The following is a 9,328-nucleotide window of genomic DNA, read 5'->3' on the forward strand; positions in this document are numbered from 1 at the left end:
GTGAGATGGCAAAATGCCCAGGGGATGAGGCGAAGTGAGGTGAGTGACGAAGGCACCGCGACGTAGCATTAGGCTGCTATAATTGACCTTCCGGGGACGTGTCAGAGGGACGATCATCTGCTTCCGGACCACAGCTGACCGAGGGTAACTGCAACAACAGAAAGAGGAACTGCAGCTGGGTGAGGGGGGGGGCTACTGTATGTGGAAAAGTAATGTCCCTACATCATGGAGCTTTTCACACACATCATCTGTGACCCTCATTCCCCGGTCTCGCGTCTTCCATCACATCGGAACTCCCTCAAAGCCTGACCTCCCATGATCTCCATGGGCAAGTCTTCCTGCTGCCGTGTTCCTCCTTCCCTGCCCCTCGCTTCAGCTTGATGCCTACTGCCCACGAGGCTGCCTGAAGGAGGTTGTCTGCTGCCCTTGCACGAGGTCACCAGCACCTCTGCCAACAGCCTTTAACACAACACGCTGAGGCCACTGGAGAGATGCTGGGATCCACTCTCACATTGTCACCCGGGTCACTGCACCTGTGCATCCTTTGGGGGGGGGGGGTCTCCCAAAGTCTCAAAAACAGATGCTTCTGGTTCTTCCTTTTTGTTTCCTACCTGAAAACCAACAACTGAGACTTGACCAAAAGCCTTTTTCCTTAGGAACTAGCATCGTCTTCATTCATGGCAAGCCAAGACTCTCCCACCGCTCGCACCCCAAATCAAGAAAACTACACTGGGGTGCCTGGGTGGCTCAGTCGGTTAAGCGGCCACCTTCGGCTCAGGTCACGATCCCGCGGTCCGTGAGTTCAAGCCGCGCGTCGGGCTCTGTGCTGACAGCTCGGAGCCTGGAACCTGCTTCTGTTTCTGTGTGTGTCTCTCTCTCTCTGACCCTCCCCCATTCGCGCTCGGTCTCTCTCTGCCTTTCAAAAATGAATAAATGTGGGGCGCCTGGGTGGCTCGGTCGGTTGAGCGTCTGACTTCGGCTCAGGTCATGATCTCACGGTTCGTGAGTTCGAGCCCCGCGTCGGGCTCTGGGCTGACAGCTCAGAGCCTGGAGCCTGTTTCAGATTCTGTGTCTCCCTCTCTCTCTGCCCCTCCCCCGTTCATGCTCTGTCTCTCTCTGTCTCAAAAATAAATAAAACGTTAAAAAAAAATAATTTAAAAAAATGAATAAATGTTAATTTTTTTTTTTTTTTAAAGAAAACTACACTCAACTGAGCACACAAGGCACACTTCTCAGTTAAAGGTGATGTCCCGGTTCCTTGGAGAGTAACAGGTACTCCTTTTGTAGTAAGAAAGGGCCTATTCTAGCCAACTTCCTAAAATAAACAGAGTGGGTACCGAACTCAGATCTTAAAGTCAGGTGTACCAGAAATGTTCATGACTTTACTTTTTTTACACCGCAACGTTTTTTCCTCTGGGATGGTCACCCCTCACCACCACGCCTCGTTCCGCATGGTGACAAAAGTGAAATCTTAGCGAGCTGGGATCATGGTTTCTCCACAGCACAGGTTACTCCCCTCCTTTCTCCCAGGGCTGCGTTTAAAGGCTGGGAACGGGGGCCAGGGGAGACTTCCAGCATCCGTGGGAAGAGAAGCCTGACCTCACCGGCCTCCTCTGAGTCCCCGGCTCTGTTACAGCACCCTCCTGGGTTCTCTGCTGCGTGCACACTGCAGACACACAGGGAAATGCTCGGCTGCCACGCGCCTCACCGGGCGCCCAGGACACTGAGGTGGCCCCGGGCCCCTGGGACCCTTTGGGGCTGTCTGTCCTCCACTGCTCCCAAACCACGCTGCTTGGGGGCTCCCAAGGCCTGTCATTCCCCAGCCCCACTGCCTCTCAGATGTCCTCACTTACCTGGGGGTTATTATTAACAAGTTTGCAGCATGGAACTGGGATGTGGGCTGATTGGTCACCCTGCCTGCCCAGCCAAGCCTTCCTCCCTTCCTCATCTCCCTCTGGGCCTTGGCCAGGGAAGGGGGGCAGGCTGAGCCTAGACGCTTGCTATTTTCGGGGTCCCTTCCGGTGCGTAGAAGTCCCGTACCCACCTTAGCTTCTGTGTGACAGTCCACTGCCAAATGTTCCCTTTCCCACAGACGAAATCAGGAGAAAAAGGAAAGGCATCTGTTCTTCTGGAAACTTTCTTTTTTTGTTTGTTTTCCTTTTTTTTTTTTTTAAGTTTATTTATTTATTTTGAGAGAGAGAGAGAGAGAGAGAGAGTGAGAGAGGATGCAGGGGAAGGGCAGAGAGAGAGGGAGGTAGAGAAACCCAATCAAGCTCCGGGCTGTCAGCGCGTGAATCTCATGAATCGTGAGATGACCTGAGCCGAACCCAAGAGCCAGACGCTTAACCAACTGAGCCACCCAGGCGCCCCTGTTCTTCTGGAAACTTTTAAAGATTGTCTCAAAGGCAAAACAAAGCAAACATCGCATCCCTTTCAGGACGGGGGATGCTTTTTCCCTCTGGCATGGAAACTGGGATCCTGCAAAGTGCAGCTGGTCCGCAGTGGCTTCAGGAATGCAAGGCAGGTTAAAGGGTTGCTGGTGGGCCTGAGACATGGGGTCCTCTACCTGGGCGGGCAGAGCTGGGGTCCACGATGCGGAGCCGGGAGCCACAAGCTGCAAAACTTTCCTTTTGTAGAGGAAAAAGGTCGGTTCGCTTAGGAATTCACCAAAGAGTTTTAAATTCTCCTTTTCTTACCCCTACGTTTCTTCCTCTCCTGGCTGTCCTGCATCGACTCAGATGCTATTTTTTTCAAATGCAGTCTCCTCTTGGCCCACTGATACTTCTAGAACCACAATGATTCCTGAGAAGCTTGCCTCAGCTCTGCACACCAGTTTGTTCATGTCCTGGAGTGACCTGTCCCAGATTCCATTCTACAGTTTGTCATCAGTCTGCAGAGCCAACGTGTACTTTGACCTTGGGCAATAATTTCATCTCCCTGTGACTCAATTACCTTATGTAAAAATGGGACAAATGATGGTATCTACAGCAAAATAACATGCAAAATCCTTCGAACAAAGTATGGTACGTAGTAAACAGCCAATAAATATTACTACCATCATTATATTGACTATCTTTATTACTGTTACTCTGACAAATCGTTACATGAATCCCTACATGCAGCCGGGGTAAGTCTCAGGTCACAACTCAAAGGCAAAAAATGTAACTTGCTTCATTTTTCCGTAAGTCTATTTAGTTTCTTTTGTGTGTGCTCATTCTCCTGGGTGGCAGAGACTTCATTCCAGTTAATTCAGAGTCTCTTTCTCCCTAGGGTTGTGTCTAACTTTTGGACCTGGGTCCTAGGCCAGCCAGGCACCCAGCTGCCTACAGTGGAAGTGAGTCCCCAGAGAGCCCAGCTTAGACCCAGTTCTTACTTCCTGGGGAGAGTGGAAGCAGAGAACACCTCTAGAAGGAGTCAACTCTCTTTGCAAGTTCAGGGGGGATGACAGGAGGGAGGGGCCGTGGTGGTGTAAATTTTTAGAATCCTACACAATGTGTTTTTCATTACTGCTAATTCATTTTTACTCTATGGCCCTTTACCAGTCAAAGTAGACAGTGAGGCACCCATGGTACATCCCAGGGAAGGGTTAGTATGTCGGAGAAGCCGAGGAAATGCTTTTTGGAGGTTCCAACATCTGGACATTTCTGTGTCAAAAGCCTGGCCTTGAAAGAGTCACCGCATTCATTTTATGCCATAAACGCTAGATTGGAAAGAATACGAGGTGATGGTAAAAGTCAGGTCTTGCAAGCCGAAATGAGATACAGATTCTGTCAGTTGGAAAAGAGGAGAGTTAGAAAGGAAACCGATAAATTAGATTCTGTGGGGGTAGGGTGAGCATGTAGTTTAGCATCTAAACTGGTTCACTTTTGAAAGCAAAAAAGGGCGGGGCGCCTGGGTGGCTCGGTTGGTTAAGTGTCCAACTTCAGCCCAGGTCGTGGGTTCGAGCCCCACGTCAGTATCTGTGCTGGCAGTGCAGGGCTTGCCTCGGGTCCTCTGTCTCCCTCTTTTTCTGCTGCTCCCCTGCTCCCCCACACCCCCCATCCTCACCCTCGCTCATGCTCTCTGTCTCAAAAATAAGTAAAAAAAAAAATTAAGAAAAAAAAAACAGTGAAAGGGAGCTCTATTACTATGCCAGCTCCCCCTATCCATGGGGACATGTTCCAAAACCCTCAGTGGATGCCTGAAACTGTAGATAGCACCAAAACTTATACATGCTTTTTTCTATACATACATACCTATGATGAAGTTTAATTTATAAAGTAGACGCAGTAAGAGATGAACAATAGCTCCTAATAAAATAGAACGATTATGCCAACATACCGTAATAAAAGTTATGTCAGTGTGGTCTCTCTCCCCGTCTCTCAAAACACCTTACTGTACTGTACTCACGCTTCGTCTTCTCGCGATGATGTGAGACGATAAAATGGCTACATCACGAGATGAAGTGGAGCGAGCGACGTAGGCATTGTGACAGAGCGTGGCGCTGCCATCGACCTTCTGATGACGGGTCAGGGGAAGCTCATCTGCCTCTGGGCCACCGTGGACCGCGAGTAACTGAAACCAGGGAAGGCGAAATCACAGACAGCGGAGAGCTATTGCATTCTGCTGGGATCAGAGGCACAAACCAGGACTGTCTCAGGCAAACCAGCCCAGACATATGTTCACCCTACACATGGGCCCCGCTCCCTATCCCCACACCTGGCTCAGGACAAACGAGACGTTTCTAGAAACCATAGATTTGCTTGGGGGATCTGAAAGGAGAGCTCCTGCTCCTCTTTGCTTATGAGAAAGCTTCAGGGGTGCCATCTTGCATGGCTACGAAGCATGGTGGCATAGACACGGTGCACAAAGCCTGATGCAGTTCTCCATGTACCAATGTGGCAAGGAAGCACGGACGCTTGTTTTCTCTACCCCAAAGAGGTCAGTGGTAGCTGAGAAAGAGCCAGGCCTGGAAAGGCCATGGAGCAGCGACACAAGGGTCAGATGGAAGGGGAGCACCCCAGCAGAGGGCCGGGAGTGAAGACAGTGAGGCAGAATCCAACCTGCGTGCAGGCCATCACCACTAGGGCCTCTGTCTTCCGCCACAGGCAAGCAACGACTCCTGGGAAACCAGAGGGGAGCCCACACCCACACCAATGAAGTAGCCCATGGAATGGGCAGAGATGCCCTAATTTGACTGACACTTCATTTCAGGTGCCAGGCAGAATAGGGACTTGATACAGAAATGACATGGCTGTGACTGTGGCATGACTTATCCCGCACATCTGAGTTGTGGCCTGAGATTCACACCCACTTTACAACGCAACAGAGAACTCAGAAGTTAGAATGTCAAGTCCCAAAGGCAGAAGTCTCGCAACTTTTAAATACAAATATTGCCGTAACTGCTGGTGGGAATGCAAACTGGTGCAGCCACTTTAGAAAACAATATGGGGATTCCTCAAAAGTTAAAAAAGAGCGACCCTACGACCCAGCAATTGCACTACTAGGTATTTACCCAAAAGATACAAAAGTGCTGATTCGAAGAGGCCCATGCACCCCAATATTTATAGCAGCACTATTGACAATAGCCAAATTATGGCAAGAGCCCAGATGTCCATCGACTGATGAATAAAGAAGATGTGGAATAGAATGGAATACTACCCAGCAATCAAAACGAATGAAATCTTGCCATTTGCAGCAACGTGGTTGGAACTAGAGTGTGTTATGCTAAGTGAAATAAGTCAGTCAGAGAAAGATAAATATCATATGATTTCACTCGTATGTGGAATTTAAGAAACACAACAGAGGATCATAGGGGAAGGGAGGGAAAAATAAGACAAAAACAGAGAGGGAGATGGACCATAAGAGACTCTTAAATACAGAGAACAAACTGAGGGTTGCTAGAGGGCTGTTGGGTGGGGGGATGGGCTAAATGGGTGATGGACATTGAGTAGGGCGCTTGTTGGGATGAGCACTGGGTGTCGTATGTAAGTGACGAATCACTAAATACTACTCCTGAAACCATTATTACACTATATGTTAACTAACATGGATTTAAATTTAAAAAATATATTGCCTTAGCTTCTAGATGTCTAGGGCATTTTGTCATATGTAGACATGCATATCTACACACAGGGAAGGCCTGGACTTTGGGGGAGGTACTTTGATAGAACATACAGGGGAAAAAATTCACTTAACCTTCAGCCCAGGGTTTTATTTCTCAGCATCTGCCTTAGAAAAATAATTGCCCAGATAGTGCATTAGAAGGAATGTGAAAGGATTTTCAGTTATGCTGTTTATGATAGCAGAAAATTGGAAATACCCTAAATGTCAGTCAATAGGGAAGTGGTTAAATAAACAGCTGTATCTCCACACTACTAAGCAGTAAGTTTTAGAAATGTGTTAGATTTGGAGCACCAGCAGCTCAGTTGGTTGAGCGTCCAACTCTTGATTTTGGCTCAGGTCATGATCCCAGGGTCTTGAGATCCAGCCCGGAGTCTGGCTCCATGCTGAGTCGATTGTGGAGCCTGCTTAGGATTCTCTCTCCTTCTGCCCTTCTCCGCAGCTCATACTCTCTCTCTCCCTAAAAATAAATAAAAAATTAAAAAATGTGTTAGGTTTTATATTGTTCTGAAGTGTAAAAATCCTCAAAATATAAATTTTAAAAGCAAGATATGGAACGACGCATGCAGTCTGGTATTATTTATGTAAACACATATAACACACCTCACAAACATATGCATAAAAACCTGTATTTGTCTATAATTTTGTTAAAGTAAGTGAATGTAAAAAATAAAAATCTGGAGGGGCGTCTGAGTGGCTCAGTGGGTTAAGCATCCAACTCTTGGTTTCGGCTCAGGTCATGATCTTACCACTGTTTGTGAGTTTGAGCCCCGCATCAGGCTCTGTGCTGACATCTCAGAGCCTGCTTGGGATTCTGTCTCCCTCTCAAAAGAAATAAACAAACTTAAAAAGAATAATAATATATATAAAAAAAGAAAAATCTGGAAAGATATTCACCAAACTGAAAACAATGGTTAACTCTGAGGCAAGGGTTACAGCTGGGGGATTGAAGGTTAAGGTAGATGTTTTCACTTTATGGGTACAGTTGAAATTTTTTACAGTGAGAATATATTCAGAAAATACCCAATTTTTTTTAAAAAAGGCCCCTTTGTAGCAGCCAGGAAGCAGATAGTACAAATTAGGATAATTCGAGGAGAGTTTAGTTAAGGGGCAGGTTACAGTTACAGGTAGGGTTTAGGAGAACTACTCAGGAGAGTGATGTGAAAACAAGGAGAAAATCATGTAGTGACTTTCCTGGAGGAGAAACGTGACCCGTGTTCTAAGGATGCAGCTGATCAGAGGAGTTAGGAAATAAATTCCCTGACGTCGTTCTCCTCCTTCCCTCCCATCGCCTGCAGGAGCTCCCCAGCGGCCAGATCCAATGGGAAGCCAGGGAGTAAGGGAACTTCTTGAAGTAGTCCACAGAGTGAGCAGAAAGTAGAAAAGAGAAAAGCAGAGGACAAAGGACTACCTGACTGATAGAAAAGGACAAACAACTGGTGAGTGGGGATGTCCGAACAAATGTCACCTCTGCCCCTTTCCTGAATTCTGAACAAATCAACATCCATGACAAAATAAGGCAGATGGGAGCCGCGCATCATCTTCAGAAAGGAGCAGGGGCTGGGGTGGAAGACGCTAGCGTGAGGGACACGCGTCTTCCCAATACTGAATAGAAGCGTGCATCGTGTGGACCTGTCACAGCCCTGCCGCTGCGACAGAGCAGACCCCTCCCCGAGACAGAGAGGGAGAGGGGCTGAGCAGGACCAACTGAAGTCTCTCCATTGCTCGCCATCTCCCAGGTCACATGGGCTCTCCTGGAGTGGAGTGAGGGAAGGGGAAGAGTCTGGAAGATCCGTGCCCTCACCCCTCATGTGCACTGAACTAGAGAGAGAAGGGAGGGTGTGTTCTCCACTAACAACCAACAAAAAAACTGCGCAAGGGATACAAACAAGAAAGTTACATCAAAGGAGAGGAAGGGAGGGAGGCGGAAGGGGAATGGAAGTCAGAAGGGGAGAAAAGAGGACAGAGCCCTCTCCATAGGGGTGTTTATGGGGTGGAGATAGCAATGCAGAAGATACTTCATGGGAAAGGGTTGGAAACCAGGACGGGGAGGACGCTCATTTTATTCTTCATGGATTGTATTGCTTAATGTGATATGTAGAGTGTCCGTAATTAAAAACAGCGTCTCGGTAAGTGAAAAAGCCACACGCCTCCTTTTCTAGAAAGAAAAGAGAGTGTTAATTTTGTCAAAGGCAAATGCTACGGAGAGATGAAGTGCGGACTTTGGATCGGGCTATGAACTCGGAGGTTCTTGCAGACATCAACAAGGGCAATTGAGGGTATTGTGGCAACCCCAAGTTTGGTTTTGGTGAAGTGAGGCAATGTAGGTGATGAATGAACACGTGCTTTCAAAGAACTGGCTACGGCAGGATGATGTGGTGGTGGCTGGAGGGAGACAGAGGGTTCCGGCCAGACTTTGTTTTATGGCAGGGGAGAAGTGAGCCCATTTCCATGCAGTAGGGAAGGCGACAACACAGAGGGAGAGAGAAGATGGGCCACGACGAGCAAGGTCTCCGATGAGACAGATGGAGGGCAATCTTGGCCTCTAAAATAGGCGGGGAGGAAGCAAGGTGAGCGCAGTTGCAGGTAAGCCTGTGGGTGAGAAAGGAAGACCGTTTCTGGTCAGAGAGAAGGCAAGCGAGGAGAGAGTTCCAGTTTCCGAATGGGAGCTGACAATCTGGTTGAAGTTGGAGACCACTCATTTCACCGACCCGGTAGCACCCACGGAAAGGCTGGCACAGAGGCCACCAAGTTTGGTGGGTGGTAAGGCACATACATAACACATAAGACAGTTGGAGTTCAGAACGCTTGGGAGAGGGCGATTCAGTTGCAGTCTGGTGTGGATAGAAGGGACAAAAGGGCCTCTTGATACAGAGAGAGAGCACTCTGTACTTCCCATACTGTTGAAGGAACTCCCTGTTTATTTTCTGCCACCAGCTCCTATTAGAGTATAATCATCTCCATCGTCTGTCTAGTTCTCTTTCTGAGAAGGGAGACTACATGGCAAATGGTTATTAGTTGGTTAATAACTGTCCACTGAATAACTAAGGGGAAAAGGGAGGGGGGGGAGTGATATGAGGGAACGGATCTCTTAACGAGCTAGAGGATAAAGTAGTGTGGGATTTCCTTTCATTAAACTTGACAAATACGGGCATCTCTTCTGCGCCTTAGGGACCAGGCCAACCACAGCACACTGGAAGACGCAGTCCTGAGTTTCCAGAGTATA

This window comes from Leopardus geoffroyi, chromosome B4 (genome assembly GCF_018350155.1).
Source record: "Leopardus geoffroyi isolate Oge1 chromosome B4, O.geoffroyi_Oge1_pat1.0, whole genome shotgun sequence".
In the NCBI taxonomy this organism is placed as follows: domain Eukaryota; kingdom Metazoa; phylum Chordata; class Mammalia; order Carnivora; family Felidae; genus Leopardus; species Leopardus geoffroyi.